Here is an 18,790-nt window from a genome sequence, read left to right on the forward strand (position 1 = left end):
CTTTTTTGTGGATGGCATACACAAGAGTAAAAGCAGCATATTTCCATTGTAAAAACACAGACTTAAGGTTAACTTTAGAAGCATCTATAAATAGTTGCCATTCTTCAGGAACGTGCTTCGTGTCATTGCTGCCATTAGACCATCAAGATCCCTACAAACAGTGAGTTCTCCTTCTATTTGATAGAATTTATCATAGTTTTTATTTAGAGTACGAAATGTTGTCACTTTCACGGAATGCAGATTACCCTGTTGTAGCCTTGAGGCCAAAAGCTCTGCTTTATTCTTCGGCAGTTCGTGATCCCCGATGAGGTCATTAAGCTCACTTTCTGTGATCTTATGTGGTTCAGAAGGATAAAGGATTTGGACAAAATGGTCAGTCTCTTGACGCACTGTACAGACGGCTGCTGTACTTCGTGTATATCAAGTTGATGGTCACCAATGTTCATCTTCATCAGAGTGTACAGAAAAACGGTCAGATGGTTCAGGAATAGTTAGTACTTCACCGTCCATTTTTATTTCATTTTCATCCCTTTTCTAATAGGAGGCACTATACAGAAGTAACAGTCTGTGACGTGATTTGTTCTCTCTCTCTCTCTCTCTCTCTCTCTCTCTCTCTCTCTCTCTCTCTCTCTCTCTCTCTCTCTCCATATCATGGGCACTGTGAAAGGCATAAAACATCCACTTCGATTCATCCACGTGTTGAGTTTTGATGAACAGGTAGTGCAGCATATGTGTGGAGCCCAGTTCTTGTCCTGGTTGCCTACTGCTTACCCAAAGTACAAGAAGTAGATCTTTTTTTATGGCATGAGTTAAGGGACACTCTCTTAAAGCAAACATGTCTTCTCCACATACTTAACAGAAGACATCCAGACTATTTACCCAATTATGGGGCATATTAATCTTACATGACAAGTACTGAGCAAAATGAATCTCACAGAGAACAAATCACCCAATACCCAGCTGTATTTGAGGATTACTGCAACAGAGTTGAAGATGCATTTGAAATGGCAACGTATCACGTGATGCAGATCAAAGCGACAGTTGCCAATCACGTGATAAGAGCATGGTGGCACTGAAACTGTGGTGTTGTCACGTGTTTTGCCAAGAGCCGTAGTTGATAATGTAGAGTAACTTGCTAATATGAGACACCAACTGTAATTTGAAAACAAGAGCCAATCGACAAATTTTGATGTGATTTTCATGTTCAGCAGCTTAATATTTGTTAACATCCATTAGTCAAGGTTGGGTATTTTCATTTTTGTAACATTTTACATTTGATCAGTGTGATCTTTTTCCTGAAGGAAAAAGGAGCTGCTTTTATAATAGCATTCTGAAGAAAAAGTGCAGAGTCAATGGAAAATAAGTTGGAGGGAGTTCCAACAGAATCAGAGGATTGAGTTTGAAGAATAGAACACAATTTTGTCCAGTTTTGAATTTTTAAGAGAAAATGCAAAGGGCAAGGTAAAACAGATAAATTAGATGATAAATTATGAGAGGATGAAAGAGACATCTCTGTTGATACAGATGCCCAGCTTGAAAGACTACATGACGGGCTTAAAGGGGGGGTAGAAATTTCTCTGCTAATCTTTTACCTGAAGGAAAATGAAGCTGCTTTTATAATAGTGTTCTGAAGAAAAAGCAGAGTCACTGGAAGACAAGTTGGAGGGAGAAAATTCCAACAGAATCGAAGGGATAGAACAGAATTTTGTCCAGTTTGCATTTTTAGAAGAAAAGTGAGAGAAAGTGAAATATGAAAAAAAAAAAGTGAAAACAGAAAACAAGAGAAAACAGCTGAATCAGATGATAAATTAGGAAAGGAGATTTTAAAAGAAGTTATATGATGATCAGATAAACTCCAATTATCGTGAACAGCCCAAGAGTGAAGAGAAGAAATCATTGAAGAAAAATCATTTATAACGTCAATATTGTCCAAAAGGACCAGATAAAGTGAAAGGCATATCAGGTAAATTAAATACATAAAAATTATAAAGAAAAATAAAGTCATCTAAAAGATGGCCACAGTGTTCTCTAATATAACTGCACCAGGTTGAAGATTTTGTTTTAAAATCTGCACAGGTAATACATCTAACAGGTCTAAGAAGCTGAAATGCATGTTCTAAAAAAGATAATAATGGTTCGAAATCATCTGTGGGAGAACAGATAGGGTGAAAGGAAATAAACTGATTCAAAAAGACCAGAGATTAAAACACAAGAAATTAACTGAGTTTGTTTGTTTATGGGCTTTACGGTGCAAGGCCATAATGAACTGAGTACAGAATTTGTTAATAACAGTAACTTCTAAAGAATCACTAAAAATAATTAAGGCAGTATGAGGATGGTCGTGGTTAGAGGAAACGATTCATTTAGTAATGTGGGTATCCAACAATTTTTCCAGCAGAATAATAAGGTTCCTGAATGACAATTAGATCAAAAGATTTTATCAGTTGCCAAATGGCAAAGTTCACCAGCAACATGTTTTGACTTATGTGCATTAATTTGCATATTTTAATAAAGGAGTCTGGGAGGTTTTAAGAGAAACTCATGCATAATAAGTATGGTTCCTTTCAAGTTACTAGATTCCATTCAGAAGAGGGCAGTTAGGTTAATTAAAGACTCATCTCTAACAGTCTCTCTCTCTCCACCCTCTGTCTCATAGGCATACTGTTTCTGCTGCATGCCTTTTCCAGATACTTCCATGGGTATTGTTCTTCTGAATTGGCTTCTATAATTCTCACTCTCTCTTTCAAAACAGTCTGAACATGTGCCGCCATGAGCCAACATCCATTTACTGTCCAACTTCAAACTCACAGAATCAATTTTTCATCTTCCTCGCTTATTCATTCACTGCTGTTTTCTGGAACAACCTTCCTTCATACGTATTTCCTGAAAATTATAGTCTACAGAAGTTCAAGTCTAATGTCAACAAATATCTTCTTTCATCTTCTCAAACTCAAGCATGATACTAAGTACTATAGGTTCTAACACTCCTAGCATTTGGGGTTTTCATAAAAAAAAAAAAAAAAAGTTCTAAAGCTCAAATATATTCCAGACAGTTAACGCACAGAATGTTTATAGTCTTTCTCTATGTTCCAAATATAGTTTTTGGAGAACATCTTTTAAATTGTTGAGATTGATACTAGTGAATAAACGGTTAAAGTCAAATGTTTGTATTTGCTGAATATTGTTATTTTTTATTGCATTTATAATTGGTAAGTTGTTATTTATTATAATAGTTTTATTTATTATTTAATATAGTTTTAAGCAACTTTTCTAACGTTTTACCTGGAATTTCGGCATAACTATCTCTACATGTTATGAATCTAAAAAAAAATTTTTTTTTTTTTTTTTTTTGTCCTCGCTTTTTCCCATTATATGGGGTCAGCGTTTTTTTTATTGTTTAGGCGTGAAATTTTTTGCGGCTGGATGCCCTTCCTGACGCCAACCCTCACCCTTTATTCAGGCTGGGGATATGCAGTGGTCATTCCCTGACCTTCTGCATCCTCCGTATTTGGTGGTCACTGGCTCGAACCCCAGTCTAATCAAGAAGTGTGTGCTACGCACTACTGCTCCTGCCCACCTGGCTACAGAGGCGCCTAATATTATGAATCTAAATGCAATAGGTGATTTATGAAATTTAGGTATACCATATATAAATGGATATTTTAAGTTATTGTACTTTAATTTTTTATGCAATGCTATTAGTTTTTTGATTATTACATTAGGGGAAGATGCTATGTATTTGTATGTGCTACTGGACTGCAGTTAATTTTTAATAATTTCTATGTAATACGACTTACATATAATTGCATAATTGCAAGCAGCTTTGTCAACCGGAGTAATTACAAAATGTTTGTTTATTTCTCTGAGCTGCTTATTTATTAATTTTTATTATTTGGATTATCCGGTATGAATTCCAATTGATTATATTTGTTAAATGCCATATGGTATGCCTCAACTGATATATTATATCGTATGCAGATCTTATGCGGTATTTTAATAAATCTAGATATAACAGTTTTTTAAAAGTTGATTTATTAATAGGTCGAAACTTAAAACCGAGTGATAAAATATCTCTAAGTTCGGGATATGGGATTATATCTAAATCGTCGGTTATAATGTGGTTATGGTTAGGATCTATGTATCAACCAGAAAACTCTGTCCTTGTCTTATATTTTCAAAATAAAATGATGAATAATTTGGATATACATAGAAATATTAACTTACGTAACGACTAGCTACCTATTAATAACTTACATATTAATATCAGATTTAGATATGCTAAACAATTTGGTCTTAAAGCATGTAACTAGAAAATAATAGCTACAAACCTTCACAATATTAATATTGCACAGGATATATGTGTTTGCCACAAGCCTTCATTTATTAGATATGTAGATCCTAACCATAACCACATTATAACTGGCGATTTAGATATAATTCCATATCCCGAGCTTAGAGATACAGTAAACCCCCGCTATTCGTGGTATCTGTATTCGCGGTTTTGCGATTGCTGATTAATATAAAATGAAACCTAAAAAAATGTGAATTTTAAAGCGCCGTGAACATTTTCCGCCATAAAAAAACATGGGCATGGCTAAAATTATCTGTTCCGGTCAAAACAGCACTCAGTGGGTGGGGGGGAAGGGGTGACAAAATCGTGAGTGTGGATATTTCTCACTAATCCTTGTTCAGTATGTGTTATGCGCTTGCCATAGAAGGTTTCGTCATTTGCTTTTAAATTATATGCTTATAAATTGAATAAATTTATCAATTTATAAATTGATATGCTTACAAAAGTGATAAATCTACTGTTTTGCAGTGTAAAACAGACTTTTTCGAGTGTGTTAATGGAAGAAAGTGACTTTATTGTGAACAAGTTCTTTCTAACCTGTACAAAAATATGGCTATGAATAACAAGGGAAATGTGAAAATATCAAAGAAGGTGATGACATTAGCGAATAAAATTGAGTTATTAGACAAAATTTCTAATGGTGAAAGTGTCTCCTCAGTGGCAAAACATTATAAAATCACTGAGTCAACGGTACAATCAATCAAAAAATCGGAAGAAAAAATCCACCGTAGTGTCCGTGAAAACACACTAATTGTTTCAAAAATTTGCTCTGTAACTCATGATGTTAAATTAGAAAAAATGATAAGGCTTTAAATCTGTGGATAGAAGACCAAACTCAAAATAAAATTCCATTAAGTTCACTCATCATTCGAGAAAAGGCAAAACTCCTTTATCAACACTTTAGTGAAACTGGTGCACTGGCGGGATAAGTTTTTTTGCTAGCAAAGATGCTGGTTTGAAAGATTTGTTTGAAATTTCTAATAAATATTACATTTAATATTAAATTGTTTCTTATTTTCATTTCGATGCCATATGCTTACATTTCACTATGTACTGTCTGTGTACATAGTCATATTATGAAGGTACATATAATACATACATAGACAAAATTTTAGACTTGTTTTTCTTATATATTTCATACTTTGGAACGGAACCCCTTTATTACTATGGGAGCCATAACTCAGTATTCGCGACATTTCTCAGGAACGTAACCCCCCCAAATAGCGGGGTTTACTGTATTTCATCACTCGGTTTTAAGTTTCAACCTAATCTACCTATTAATAAATCAACTTTTAAAAAACTGTTATATCTAGATTTATTAAAATACTGCATAAGATCTCCATATAAATATAACATACCGGTTGAGGCATACCACATGTGGCTTTTCACAATGCTAAATATCATATTTAACAAATATAATTAATTGAAATTCATACCGGATAATCTAAATAATACAAAATTAATAAATAAGCAGCTCAAAGAAATACACAATCATTTTGTAATTACTCCAGTTGACAAAGCTGCTTCCAATTATGCAATTATATGTAAGTCATATTACATATGACTTACATATAATTGCATAATTGGACACATAAATATGTGTCCAATAACACATATAAATACATAGCATCTTCCCCTAATGCAATAAACAAAAAACTAATAGCATTGCAGAAAAAATTAAAGTTAAAGTACAATAACCTAAAATATCCGTTTATATATGGTATACCTAAGTTTCATAAATAGTAGTAGTAATGGCATGTCATGCAAGAAAGCAAGCGAATGAGCTTATGCAGCATCAGCCAAAAAAAAATAATAATAAATAAAATAAAATAAAAATCACACCATTCCCTCCAAATGCCTGTCCAGTTCCTCCTTAAATTTGTTTAACCTATGAACTTCCACAATGACAGACAGAAGTTTGTTCCAGCAATTAACCACCCGCTGGCTAAAGGCAAATTTCTGCACATCTATTCTACATCTGTCTTTTCTTAATTTGAATTTATGGCCCCCTTAGGTTCGTAATCTGAACAAGTGGAAGGATCCCATCAGAATTCAGCTTGCTCAATCCATTCAAGGCTTTATACACCTCAATCAGATCACCACGCAGGTGCCTGGTCTCCAGCCACTGCAATTTGCAGAACTTAAGCCTCTCCTGGTAAGAGGATCCCTTCATTCCCCTCACCAATTTTGTTGCCTTTCTCTGTACTCACTCAAGCAAATCTACATCCTTCCTAAAATGAGGCCTCCAGACCTGTACGCAGTACTCAAGGTGTGGCCTGAGAATTGCCTTATACAGAGGGACAATCACATCTTTTTCCCTGATAGAAAAATTCCTATATATCATTGACAAAACCCCATGACCTGGCCTGGCAGCCTGTCTGCATTGCTCAGAAAACTTCATATCTGACTGCACAATTACTCCCAGGTCTTTTTCATGTTCTACCACCTAAGTGTAGTACCACACAGTTGGTACGTTTCTCTGGGGTTAATTCTACCAATATGCAGTACTTTTCATTTGTCAAGGTTAAACTTCAGTTCCCACTTCTTAGCCCATCTGCCCAAATTATCTAGATCCTGTTGCAGTAGCACACTGCCATTACTGTCATTAACAACCCTGCCAACCTTTGTATCATCTGCAAACTTCGACACTAAGTCTGATATGCCTTCATCAATATCATTGATAAATAAACAAAACAACATAGGACCCAACACCGAACCCTGTAGGACTCCACTAATAACATTAGTCCACGAAGAGCAGCACCTATTAATTAGTACCCTCTGTCTTCTCCCACTCAACCATCCTTTTATCCATTGTAGCAACATACCCTTAATACCATTCTGCTGCAATTTTTACAATAGTCTTCCATGCGCAACAGTGTCAAAAGCTTTCCTGAAATCCAAATATATGATATCAAAATTATTTTTTGCATCCAGTTCCTTTGTAACCACATCATAATATCCTATCAAATTTGTCAGACAAGACTTCCCCTTAACAAACCCATGCTGTGTCTGAATTATTGCTGTAGTCTTATCTAGATGATCCTGCAATGCATCTTGAACCAGTGACTCCATTATTTTACCCACAACAGAAGTTAAACTAACTGGTCTGTAATTACTCGTGTCACCCTTCGATCCCTCTTTGTGAATTGGGGATACATTTGCACATCTCCAGTGGAGACCCCCCCTGAGTCCAAGGATGCTCTCATAATTATGGCTAAGTGTTTGCTTAGTTCCTTTGCCGCCTCCTTTAATATAACTGGATAGATCCCATCCACCCCAGGTGCCTTTCTTATGTTTAACTTCAACAATCTCTTCCACTTTGCTCTCAGTTATTAAAATCATTACACACCCTGGTACAATTTGAAAACCTTCTGCCATTTCCAAACCTTAATAACTCCTCATGTGTGAATGTAGCTGCAAAATACTCATTCAGTTTGTTTGCTATCTGAGCAGGATCATCAACAGTCGAACCATCGATATCAAGTGGACCAATCAGATTCATCTCCTTCCTTTTAGAGTTTATATAAGTAAAGAAATCCTTGCTGTTTTTCTTAGCATCTTTTGCCAAAGATTTCTCGTAATCTGCCTTCGCTTGCCTAACCTCCTTTGTGACCTGATTACAGACTAGCTTATATCTGCCATACGCTTCTGAGTCGCTTGATAATTTATATGCATCCCATGCATTTTTCTTCTGTCATGAGTCTCATTAGTTCATTTGATAACCATTTAGGCCTAAACCTTGAACAATATTTCTTAATAGGTGTGAAACGTTTAGTAGCATATATAAGATTAATTCCTTGAATGCTTCCCACTTAGAATTTACTGTTGGTAACATTGTCAGTTGTTTCCCCTGTACAGAATTTAAAAACTGTCTGAGATCACTGTACTCACCTTTACGGAAGCAGAAACCCTTTCCTTTACCCCTGATGGTAAAGTAATTAAATCTTTAAGTAAATCCCACATCAGTACACCGTGAACACTGCCACCTAGTGGTTCCTTTATCTGCGAATTCTTAATACACGAATGATCACTGCTGATAACCAGATCAACAGTATTACCCTCTCTGGTTGCCTCTCGAACATGCTGCTGAAGAAAACAATCATCCAATAAAAAAGTCTTACTAGTGTGTGAATATGACCAACCCACAAGTTCCAGTCAATATCCGGGAAGTTAAAAATCCCCCATTATAAGACATTCTGATTTACTAGCCCACTATTTCTCTTTACAATTGTTCATTGTACTCATTCGAGTCATTAGGCCTATAACACACTCCTACTCTTATTTTTGCTTTCGCAGTGCTTATGTCAAAAATAAGAGTAGGAGTGCAATCTAAATGCAATCACCTATTGCATTTAGTATTAGTATTAGTAACGGCCGTATGGTGCAAGAAAGCCTATGGCTTATGCTGCACCAGCCAAAAAAAAAAAAAATCTTCTTCTTTAATGCTGCCGAATGGCGTTTGCGACTTCGTTTTGATATTGTTCTCTGTCTAGCGCTGCGTGTAGAATTTGTGCTGTTGTCATGTGAAGCCAGGTGTTGATGTTATCTAGCCATGCCATTTTCGGTCTGCCTGGGCGTTTCTTGCCTTCGATCTTTCCCTCCAGGATGAGTGGTAGTAGGTGATATTTTTGTTGGTTCCTAGCGATGTGACCTAGGTATTTGCATTTCCTGCTGATGATGGTTTTGAGCAGGTCCCGTTCCGTGTGCATGTCCTGCAGGACCTGTGCGTTGGTTATCTTGGCTGTCCACGGAATTTTCAGCATTCTTCGGTAGAGCCACATTTCGAAGGCCTGGAGCTTTTTTGTAGTGGCTGATGTTAGAGTCCAGGTTTCTACACCGTAGAGCAGTATTGGCCAGATGTAGCATTTCAATGTGCGTAATTTGAGCACGATGTTCAAGCTTCTGTCGGTGAGGAGGGTTCTCCATTTGGTGAATGCCTGCCTGGCTTGTTCAATTCTGCTTTTGATTTCGGCCTCATGGTTCAGCTGGTCATCAATGAGCACTCCGAGATACTTGAAGCGGTGTATTTGCTCTAATTTTTCGTTGTTTAGTTTGATCGTGATTTTGCTTGCAGTCCTGCTGACCTTCATCACCTTTGTTTTCTTTTTGTTGATTCGTAGCCCCCATGCTTGGCTTTCTATGTCCACTTCGTTCAAGATGGTCTGTAAATCTTGTTCTGAATCCGCTATTAGTGCTGTGTCATCGGCATATCTTAAGTTATTGATGTAGTGTCCATTAACTTTTATGCCGATGTTCTTGTCAGCCAGTGTTTGGTCGAAGATCATTTCCGAATAGATGTTAAAAAGAATGGGAGATAATGGACAGCCTTGCCGGACGCCTTTTTTTATTGGAATTGGGTCTGTCAGATCGTTGTCATAGCGAAGCCGGGCTGTTTGATTCCAGTAGAGAGTTGTAATAAAGTTGATATCATTGTTTTCAAGCCCAAGTTTTCTCAGTCGGTCAATTAGGCGGTCGTGGTCTACTGAATCGAAGGCTTTCTCGTAGTCAATAAAACATATATACACGTCTTTTTGATGTTCATAGCACCTTTGTAGCAATATTTGTAAACAGAAAATTGCTTCTCTGGTGCCTAGTCCCCTGCAGAATCCGAACTGTGTGTTTCCTAGTGCACTTTCGCACTTACATCTTATCCTTTGCTGAATCACCTTGAGGAAGACTTTTAGCACCTGGCTCATTAGACTGATCAGCCTGAAGTCTTCGCATTTCCGGCTGGTAGCCTTTTTTGGTAGGGCCACAAAGATGGATTGGAGCCATTCGGATGGAATGTCGTTGTTGCTGTAGATTTGATTGAACCATTTCGTTAGTTGTTGGATGTTGCTGTAGTCTAGTTGTTTCAGCAGTTCCACATGAATCTGATCAGGTCCACAGGCCTTGCCTGGCTTTGTTATTCGGATGGCATGTTCCACTTCAGATGTTAATATGTGGAGATTGTCTTCCTGTGTTTGTTGTTGCATTTCTGCCGGTTTTCTGTTGGTGCCGAACAGATTGTATATATAGCTCTTCCAGGTGTCGAGTTTGGCTTGTTTGCTTAGTATAGGTTGATTGTTGTCCGTATATAAACTTGGGATAGGAGCCGGTTTGTAGATGTTTCCAGCTTCTTTAAGCTTCTTGTGCAGGTTATAGTTCTCATTTTTCTTGATTAGGTCGTCGATTTCTGCACACTGATCCTCCATCCATTTTTCCTTCGCCTTCCGGATTTCCTGTTTGATCTTTTGTTGTATTTCTTTGTATTTTTCCCGGTTGTTGTTGTTTTTGAATATTCTCCGTTCATCCATTAGGTCTAGTATGTGCTGGGTCATCCGCCGTTGTTTCTTTTTCGACGCCTGATGTCCTAGCAGGGTTTTTGCTGTTTCATTGATGCACTGTTTGAGTGAACGCCCGAATGCTTGCACGTCTGTTGTTACTGCTTCGATCGATCGGATTGTAGTGTTGAGATGAAGCTGTACTTGTCGTCTGTTGGCAGTGTTCTTCAGTTTCTCCAGGTCGATTCTTTTTGTTGTGCTTGTGCGTTTGACTGCTCGTAATTTGAGACGTAGTGTTGCTGTTACTGGGTTATGGTCTGATGATATGTCAGCTCCGGGGTAAGTTTTTGCATTGAGGACACTTGACTTATATCTGATGTTGATTAAGATGTAGTCAATTTGATTCCTGACGATATTGTTGTCAGAGTCTTGTGGTGAGGTCCAGGTGTATAGTCGTCGAGGTGGTAGTTTGAGCCAAGTGTTGGCAATGCTAAATTTTTCTTCTTGGCAGAACTGGACGAGTCTGTCTCCTCGTTCATTCCGTGTCCCCAAGCCATGTTCTCCGACTATGTTTTGTAGCTTTCCTTGACCGATTTTGGCATTAAAGTCACAGAGGATGACCGTCATGTCGTGCTTCTTCAGCGACTTTAAAGTGTTGCTTAGCTTGCTTTAAAAAAAAAAATAAAAATAAATAAATAAATAAAATAAAAAAAAAAATAATAAAAAAAAAATAATAAAAAAAATAAAAAAATCCGAACAAAACAATGATAAAAACAAAAAACAAATAAATAACTAAATAATAATAATTAATAAATAAAAAAAAATAATAATAATAAAATAAAAAATAAATAAAAAGGAAATTAATCCTATCATCCTATGCGCTTCCCTACCCGAAAGTACTATCCAGATGACCTTTGAATTTCCCCAAACTGTCGGCCTCTACCACCCATGAAGGCAACTTATTCCAGTAATTTATAACTCGCTGGCTAAAATAAAACTTCCTGCAGTCCAATCTAAACATTTCCCCCCTTAACTTGAATTTATGTCCCCTAGTTCTAGCATCATTTATAATCTTGAAAATTTCGTCCTCATTCATTTTACTGATGCCTCTCAGAGCCTTAAACACCTCAATCAAATCTCCTCTAAGGTGTCTAGTTTCCAAACTCTGCAACCCACATATTCGAAGTCTTTCTTCATAAGGACGCCCTTTTGCCGATCTCACCAGGCGAGTTACCCTTCGTTGCACCCTTTCAAGAAGCTCGATGTCTTTCTTTAGGTGCGGTCTCCATACTTGAACACAGTATTCCAAGTGTGGTCTAACATAAGCCTTATATAATGGGATTATCACGTCCCTATCTCTACTTGCAAAAGTTCGATAGATCATCGATAGGACACCATGGGCCTTCCTTGCAACCTGTTTACAATGCTCAGAGAATTTCATGTCTGACCGTATCGTAACACCCAAGTCCCTTTCCTCCAGTACTGGGTTTAGTTGAACTCCACCAAGTGAATACGTTATTTTGGGATTACTGTTTCCCAGGTGTAATACCTTACACTTTGTTGGATTAAAGCACAGCTGCCATTTTTCTGACCATTCTTGAAGTCTATCTAGGTCTTTCTGAAGAAGCTCAGCTTGACATGGATCATTAACTACTCTACCAATTTTAATATCATCTGCAAATTTAGACATCACGCCCTCTATCCCTTCATCAATGTCGTTTATGAAAATTAAAAACAACAGTGGCCCTAATACTGATCCTTGGGGAACCCCACTTCTTACATCAACCCAATCTGAGGAATAGCCATTTATCACAACCCTCTGCCTCCTGCCCTGAAGCCATCCTTCTATCCATCTAAGGATTTTCCCAGTGATTCCAACCTGTCCCAGCTTATAAAGCAACCGCTCATGTGGGACTGAGTCAAAAGCTTTGCTGAAATCTAAATAAATAATGTCGAAATTATTCCCTAAATCCAGCTCGAGAGTGACCCTTTCGAAATAGCGAACCAGATTTGTTAAACATGATTTTCCCTTTACAAAACCATGCTGAGTATCCTTGAGAATTTCAAGTCGGTCCAAATGATCCTGAATTCCACCCTTGATCATTGCCTCCATGATTTTCCTACTACTGAAGTCAGACTGACAGGTCGATAATTTCCCACTTCACTTTTAGAGCCACCCTTATGTATGGGAGATACATTTGCACTTTTCCAATCAAGGGAATCTCCCCAGAATCTAGTGATGCTCGCATAATTAGCCTCAATGGTTCAATGCACTCGCTTGCCGCCTCTCTTAAGATTATAGGGTATATTCCATCAACTCCAGGAGCCTTACTGGTCTGTAGGCTCGAAAGTTTTTTCATTAAATAATCTTGCGAAATTTCAATATCATTAATTACATATTTTTTAACTTCGCTCCCACAATTTCCCATTGCCACAAAAGGCTTTTCATTTGTAAATATCGATGCAAAATAACTGTTGAGTTCATCTGCAACGGCAGCTGGTGTATTTATTACTATCCCCTTTCCCTTACGTAAAGGTCCGATCTGGTTTGTCCTGCTCTTCTTGGCATTTATATATGTGAAGAATTCTTTATCCCCCCTCTTTGCTCTGTTTGCTAGTGATTTCTCATAATCTGCCTTTGCCTGTCGAACCTTTTCTGTGGCTCTATTACACATCACTTTGTAGCTGTTATAGGCTTCAGTACTTTTTATTGCTCTGTAACTTTTCCATGCCACCTTTTTCTGCTCAAGTAATGTGGCAACTTCACTATTCATCCAACTTGGAACCCTTCTCGTGGAGTATTTTTTTAATGGTATATACGCATTCAAGGCATCTGTGATTAATGTTTTAAAAGCGTACCACAGTTCAATTGTATTCATTCTCTGCGCGATATCTACCCAACTACCTAACTACCAATTTAGATTCATATCATCACGTAGAGAGAGGTATGCTAAAATTCCAAGTAAAACATTAGAAAAGTTACTTAAAACTATATTAAATAATGTAAATAAAACTATATTAAATAATGTAAATAAAACTATATTAAATAATGTAAATAAAACTATTATAATAAATTTTATTATTATTATTAGCCATAGGGTGCAAGGAAGCCTGAGGCTTATGCTGCACCGGCCAAAAAAAATTCCCTATTACCCTGAGTGAGAGAGTGAGAGAGTGAGAGAGAGAGGAATCACCAAGAAAGAGAAGAATGATGATATCCAGTTCAGAACCCTGGGTGTGCCAAGCCCATACTCACCAGATGTGAGCCCCTGAGGTTAAATAACAACTTACCGATTATAAATGCAATAAAAAATAACAATATTCAGCAAATACAAACATTTGACTTTAACCGTTTATTCACTAGTATCAATCTCGACAATTTAAAAGATGTTCTCCAAAAACTATATTTGGAACATAAAAATGCTATAAAATTTGATTTAACCTACTGGGATACTCTAATAAATTTATGTATTTTTAAGAATTACGTATATGACGGAACTTCGTTATACTTACAAGTGAATGGGACCCCTACGGGAAGTCCAGCATCCTGCATAATTGCAAACCTCTATCTATATTCTACAGAAAGAACATTCCAAGATAACCTACTTAAGTTCAGACACGTAGATGATCTGTGTGTGTTTAATTGTCTGCAATTCGTTCAGGATTACAGCAAATTATATCCAGGAGAACTTGTATTGGAAAAAACTAACAGTTCTGATACAAATTACATGGATCTTCATATAGAAATATTCCATAATAATACAGATGTAAAAGTATATAATAAAAGAGACGCATTTAATTTTAATGTAGTCGGCCTTACAAACTGGAGATCTAATATATTGAAATCAGTGCATGCTAATCATTTTATCCCAATGCCTGAGGATTGCTTCTATTTGCAATAAAAATACAACCTATTCAGCAAACATAATAGCATTGTACAATAAGTTGATAAATAATTTCCCTATCACTTAGCTGAAATACCACTTCAGGAAGGCGATAAATATAATTAATTTCAAAAATTTATTTTATGAACCCATTTCTTGAATATAATTACCATAATTATGGATTTAGAGCCATGTATATTATGTACTTAGGCTTTGCTTTCTTGGTGTCTTACGACTTAGAAAACTTGTACCCACTGGCCTGCAAATTATAGTGTATCATTGATTTTATTTTATTTTATGTTATCTTATCTTATTTTATAATCACACTGTATATACTTAAGTTCACGCCAAGGTGACATGCAAATTCAGCTCGGGGTCCTACTATAGGAACGGGTTTGCGATCCCGGGCACACCCGAGCTACAACTTATATCTTGTATTGTCTTTAAGCTGTCCTACACTCTTTGTTCTTATTTCTCCAAAATTATTAGAGTAATCCGAGGATGCAGGAGAAATTATTTCTTATTTGTACTACTATATTTTCGCCTTTATGGAGTTCAGGTTCTATTATTTCTACTCTATTAGTTTTTATTCTTCTTACTATCTACATGTTTCTTTGCATTAACTTAACTTTAATTAATTAATTATTTATTTATTTTTACCATATCCATCACATAGGGGTCACCACATATATACTCACGAGAGAGATTATTATTTCATTATGACTAATTGTTACATTATGTCCTGGATACGGTAGATATGCCTTACACTTTACATTTATTCTTATTTTAATTATTAAATTACGTTCTCTGTCGGGTCAACGATGTTCAATATATGCTTACATTTATAATATCTTCCTTTTGATTCAAAAACTTAACTACCTTTAATTGGTTTAGATTCAAATTACTTAATCTTTGGATTTTTTATATCTTAGCAGATATTGATCATTACAGAAACAGAGAACTCCTTGTCGTTTTTAGCCTTCAGTCTGGGTGGTTGGCCCCAGTTGAAGTCATCTAGATTGTGTGTAGACAACAATAAGTTTTATATATATATATATATATATATATATATATATATATATATATATATATTTAAATAATGACAAAAGTTGAAATATAATAAAATTAATAAATAAATATTAAGCTTTCGTTAGAGGCAGCAACATGCAAATACTTAATATTTATTTATTTATTTTATTATATTTTAACTTTTGTCATTATTTAAATATAATTTAATGGTAGGAATGGGTTGATATGCTAATTAAGCAGTGCCTGTGCTGCCATCTATTTTCCTTTTCCTTTATATAAGCTGGTTCAGCTTACATTATGTCAGTGGTGTGGCTCTACTTTAGAGTGCTGTCTGTTCTATAATTTATTTTTCGCTGCATAAGGACCACTGCCATGCAATTCCTCTGCATTGTGGGATCGGAGGAGGAATGGGTGGTTTGGTTCTTCGATCTTTTCGCCTTTGCGACGATTTGTATAGCGATTGAAATGCAGCGATTCCATGACCATTATTGGCCTCGTGGTCCTCTGTCGATATGGGGCATAATGGTCAGTCTATTATTTTGATTTTGTTTTCTTTTAGTAGTTCCTTTAACCCTTTTTTGGTGATATTTCACGTCTTTCGGAACTGGTACCTTACGAGGGGGGATACTGCTAAATTATTATGCAATTGGCATTATTTTAAATTTTATATCGGTTCTATTAATTGGATTTAAAGTGCTAAATTATATAGGGGTTTTTGGCTACTGTTTATGTCTTACTTTTACTTTCCCGTTCCCGTTTGTTCGTTTTATTTTGGGTTATTTTTATGTTAATTTTCGCTCTACAGTTTTTGCCATACTACTGGCTTATGTTTATTTTATTTTAAAATATTGGATATATATATATATATAATAATATAATATATAAAAGATTGTATTAAAGAGTAAAAACAGAAAACATCAGAGAGTTAAATAAACTGGATATGGCAAATGCACCGAAGCGCGCAAAGCAGCAGCAACGGATGCAAATGTAAATATATGTATATTTTAATTAATATGATAAATAAAAGTAAAGATGGCAAGTTCGAAACTCCGGAAAGCTTAAAAAATTACATGAAAACGTTAAAAGAAAGTTACGATAGCCTACATCAGATAAAGGCGGGAAAAATTTACTAAATACAGAATTCCGAAACGGGGAATAAAATATGAAATATTAATAAATAATGAAATCTGATGTCAGCAAAATAAATATTGATGCTAAATCAGGTATTTCATCGGGGGACTACACCTGACATAGCATCAACGGACTGCGTTTCCATACTTGCCCATAGTTATGCAAGAGAAAATTTATAAATGTAAATAAAAAAATGTAAAAAAAAAAAAAAAAAAACGAAAAGGTATCTCTTACAAAGTATGGACAAGGTAGTCCCTACGCAGTATTATAATGAAGATATAATTAAGAGAAAAGGGTGAATATTATAAAAAGTAGAAGATTAAAAATATTATACCTGAAAATGGCGACGCGAAACTACATGAGGTCAATACGATGGCTGCAAACAAAACAAATAAAACAGCTACTAACGAAAAAATAGATGACTAGTGACCTCTGTAATCAGTTTTTAAGACAGTATTTTAAATATACAGAAGAAATGTGGCGAGAAGTGTACCAGAGAGGACCATATATATAAAAAAAAAATAAATAAATAAATAAATAAAACGGGAGAGGCTGTGGTTTTAAGCTTAGCATCGCGCAAAGCAGCAGATGGCTAAAACTTAAATTAATATAAATAGTGCATTAAAACCAATAGAGATAACAGAATGATAAAAATTGTTTGGACAAACAAATGCACCAAAGCGCGCAAAGCAGCAGCAAAGGATGCAGATGTATATGAAATAATATAAATGCCAATGCAAGCAACACTAAAGGCCACAAGGAAAAAATAGATTAACTATAGAATAAAGATTGAAGCCAGCAAATGGCAAACCGGAGTTAAAAACAAGACCATATAAAGACTGAATAACAGAGATGGGTGTAATTTAAAGAACAGTATCACGCAAAGCAGCAGATAACTAATTCTTAAATTGATATAATAATATAATATATAAAAGATTGTATTAAAGAGTAAAAACAGAAAACATCAGAGAGTTAAATAAACTGGATATGGCAAATAAACTGGATATGGATATTTGCCATATCCAGTTTATTTAACTCTCTGATGTTTTCTGTTTTTACTCTTTAATACAATCTTTTATATATTATATTATTATATCAATTTAAGAATTAGTTATCTGCTGCTTTGCGCGATACTGTTCTTTAAATTACACCCATCTCTGTTATTCAGTCTTTATATGGTCTTGTTTTTAACTCCGGTTTGCCATTTGCTGGCTTCAATCTTTATTCTATAGTTAATCTATTTTTTCCTTGTGGCCTTTAGTGTTGCTTGCATTGGCATTTATATTATTTCATATACATCTGCATCCTTTGCTGCTGCTTTGCGCGCTTTGGTGCATTTGTTTGTCCAAACAATTTTTATCATTCTGTTATCTCTATTGGTTTTAATGCACTATTTATATTAATTTAAGTTTTAGCCATCTGCTGCTTTGCGCGATGCTAAGCTTAAAACCACAGCCTCTCCCGTTTTATTTATTTATTTTTTTTTTTTATATATATGGTCCTCTCTGGTACACTTCTCGCCACATTTCTTCTGTATATTTAAAATACTGTCTTAAAAACTGATTACAGAGGTCACTAGTCATCTATTTTTTCGTTAGTAGCTGTTTTATTTGTTTTGTTTGCAGCCATCGTATTGACCTCATGTAGTTTCGCGTCGCCATTTTCAGGTATAATATTTTTAATCTTCTACTTTTTATAATATTCACCCTTTTCTCTTAATTATATCTTCATTATAATACTGCGTAGGGACTACCTTGTCCATACTTTGTAAGAGATACCTTTTCGTTTTTTTTTTTTTTTTTTACATTTTTTTATTTACATTTATAAATTTTCTCTTGCATAACTATGGGCAAGTATGGAAACGCAGTCCGTTGATGCTATGTCAGGTGTAGTCCCCCGATGAAATACCTGATTTAGCATCAATATTTATTTTGCTGACATCAGATTTCATTATTTATTAATATTTCATATTTTATTCCCCGTTTCGGAATTCTGTATTTAGTAAATTTTTCCCGCCTTTATCTGATGTAGGCTATCGTAACTTTCTTTTAACGTTTTCATGTAATTTTTTAAGCTTTCCGGAGTTTCGAACTTGCCATCTTTACTTTTATTTATCATATTAATTAAAATAT

The 18,790-nt window shown here is 35.5% G+C and overlaps 1 protein-coding gene across 2 annotated transcripts in view; it reads right to left on the minus strand.

The window, feature by feature from the left end:
- The window catches only part of LOC150083123 (retinoid-inducible serine carboxypeptidase-like), a 316,995-nt gene that overhangs the window by 134,616 nt on the left and 163,589 nt on the right, over positions 1-18,790 (minus strand). The gene's annotated exons all lie outside the window — the stretch shown is intronic.

Source organism: Mastigoproctus giganteus, chromosome 7, assembly GCF_048544385.1.
Source record: "Mastigoproctus giganteus isolate SK-2022 chromosome 7, ASM4854438v1, whole genome shotgun sequence".
Taxonomy (NCBI): Eukaryota; Metazoa; Arthropoda; class Arachnida; order Uropygi; family Thelyphonidae; genus Mastigoproctus; species Mastigoproctus giganteus.